Genomic DNA, 2,851 nt, shown 5'->3' with positions numbered 1-2,851 from the left:
GGACATCTTGTCTCTTGGATAGGCTATGGTCTAGACCTTGGACCTGCTATGATAAACACCGTTCTAGGCAACTGTTTCTGTCGGGCTCCGCGTCATCTATTCTTCAAGGAAAATGGTGTGGAGTCATAACAAACCCAGTTGTCTCCCATCAAGGAGAAACACACAAATGACAGATACAGAAGTCATATACTCTGAGAGGCATTGGAGATCTTATTATGAATAATTAATATGAAAATCATTGGTTAAATGTAATTTTACCATTACACAGATCATCAGGTGGAGGGACAGTTGGACAAACGGCCAGCTGCCTAGTACAAAGTCTGTGTATTGTCTGATTGAGCCCATGTGTGAACAGAGCAGGTCATGGAGCAGGATTTTGGAAGATTTACAGCGATCTAGTGGGCGTGTTTATGATGTTTCTATCAAGCGGCTGGCGGAGTTAGGCAAAACAGGAAGAAAACAAACGTTTAGAAAATATGAACATTTCTAAATGGATGGACGACGAGATTCAATTCAATTTTATTGATATAGCCCCAAATCACAACATTTATCTTATTGCACTTTTTCTTAAAAGAGCAGGTCTAAACCGTACTCTGTGGTAATATTTACAGAAACCCAACAATTCCCACCAAGAGCAAGCACAAGGCAACCGGGGCAAGGAAAAACTTCCTTTAAGAGGCAGAAACCTGGAGCAGAACCATGGCTCAGGGTGGGGGGGGGGGGCATCTGCCTCGACTGGTTGGGGGTGAGAGAAAGAGACACAGAGAGACAGACAGAGAGAGAGAGAAGAGACAGAGAGAGACATGGAGAATTGTAGCAGAGGGTGTGGAGCAGGAACATGGAGGCAGCAGGTGACTCCAACCACGGATCCAGACTCCACAAGACTCGGGGAATGGGAAGAAGTTGAGTTAGTAACATGCGTACTGTAGATATAAGGGAACTTCTGTCTGGAAGGGCCGACGCCACAATCGTCAGACAAATACAAAGAACGACAAGAGACTGTTTATGACCTAATTAAAAAACGGCCACGTGTGAACAAAACTCTGGGATTACAACAGCGTAATTTTTACCCCTCTCGTTGTCTTCCTGTCGACTGTGCAACTTTTTGTCTTTCTTGGTCCGATTTTTTTTACTTCGATGTTTTTGTCACTTTTTGCGATGTTCCTGTCACTTTCCCCCCCAGATATTTTTGTTGTTTATTTAAAAGAAATTAAGCTTTTTTTTTTCAATTTCAAAAAAAAATAATTCTTAAATGCCATAAAATTGAATTAAACACCCACATTTTGTTAAAATAGTAAACAGATCATTACTTAACATCTGAAGAGCATCGTGTGGAACCTTCCACGTTGTTTCTCTTTGATAATTTGTTTGAAAGAAACCCAAATTTCTGATATAGAAACTTTGTAAAATGGGTCAAATTAGACCCGAGGACAACAGGAGGGTTAATAAAGGAATTCATTCATTACATTTATATAGCACTTTATCATAGACACTCAAAGCACTCTCTAACACCACCAATGGGTAGCACCCACCTGGGTGATGCACTGCAGCCTAACGACGCCAGTAATCAGCTTGATATCGAGGGAGGGGAACATATTTTTAGTGGTGGAGAAAACCGGAGTACCCGGAGAAAATCCACTCACACACGGGCAGAACATGCAATCTCCTGCTGTGTGCTACAAGTGTGAAATTGCAACTCCAGACAGTTGCCAGACCTGATTCTCTCAACGTATGCATGTATGGATGTACTATATATTCATATGAGAAACCGTCTTGTATTGTGGATGTGTTGCTTTACCTGCCTACATGAACTTTGTCCTGCACGTGCACAAACAATCAAAATGCAATTCAAAGTGACTGAAAAACATCAGACAAGGAAAAGGGATAAGAAGAAGAAGAAGAAGAAGAAGAAGAAGAAGAAAAATATAGAAATGGATTTGGAGACCAATGCACACTACAATAAATACAAAAATGAATAAAATATATTTTTAAAACAATAAAATGTTTAATACAATATCAATCATAATATACAACCGTATGAATTCTTATGAAATAATTTCAATAAGGCAACAACTGTCATAATATATATATATACATATATACATACATACACATATACATATATATATATACATACACACTAAGATAAAAAAAAATAAAAATGAATAGAATATAATTTCAAATAAATTCAATGTTTAATACAATATCAATCATATTACACAACCATATGAATTGTTATGAAATAAGACAATAACTGTCATAATATGTGTACATATATACACAAGCCATAGAAATTATAACAAGTTAAAACAAAGATAAACAAACATTAATATAATGATTTTTTTACAATAATGAAATTATAAGAAATATTTAATATAACAGAGGACCCACTCATAAAAAGAATTGCTCCGTTACCATGCTGAGGACAGGGATTGATCATGTAAAGTACTAATTTAAAGATTTAAAGTACGGTATAGCACAAAAGTGGCTTTATGACAAAATGTGACAATTAAGTAATTCTCATTAACCGGGAGAGGTTTAACCGTGACGGACCCCACGCTTCCATCAAACAAGACACCCCAAGTAATCAGACATGGAGTGTTTTTTTAAGAAAGGATTACTTTTTTTTTTTAACGTTTCGACGAAGTCCCAGGCGAAGTGAGTCAATCCGCACTGTGACACGGGAATGACAAACCGGATTTCAGCTTTCCGTGAGCATTATCACAAAGCGACCAAGCTCGGCTGTCGCTTTAAATAGGCGTCAACGTGACAGCTAAAGAGGAACTATTTTTTACAGCATCTCGGCGTTATCAAAGGTGGAAGGGAGGGGGGGGGGGTGACCTAGACTTAA

General features: G+C 38.1%; 1 protein-coding gene across 1 annotated transcript in view; it reads left to right on the top strand.

Moving 5' to 3' along the window:
* The window catches only part of aff2 (AF4/FMR2 family, member 2), a 197,518-nt gene that overhangs the window by 162,374 nt on the left and 32,293 nt on the right, over nucleotides 1-2,851 (top strand).

This window comes from Etheostoma spectabile, unplaced genomic scaffold (genome assembly GCF_008692095.1).
Source record: "Etheostoma spectabile isolate EspeVRDwgs_2016 unplaced genomic scaffold, UIUC_Espe_1.0 scaffold273, whole genome shotgun sequence".
NCBI lineage: Eukaryota > Metazoa > Chordata > Actinopteri > Perciformes > Percidae > Etheostoma > Etheostoma spectabile.
The sequence above is the reverse complement of the archived record's forward strand: the minus strand, read 5'-3'. Positions and strand labels throughout refer to the sequence as shown.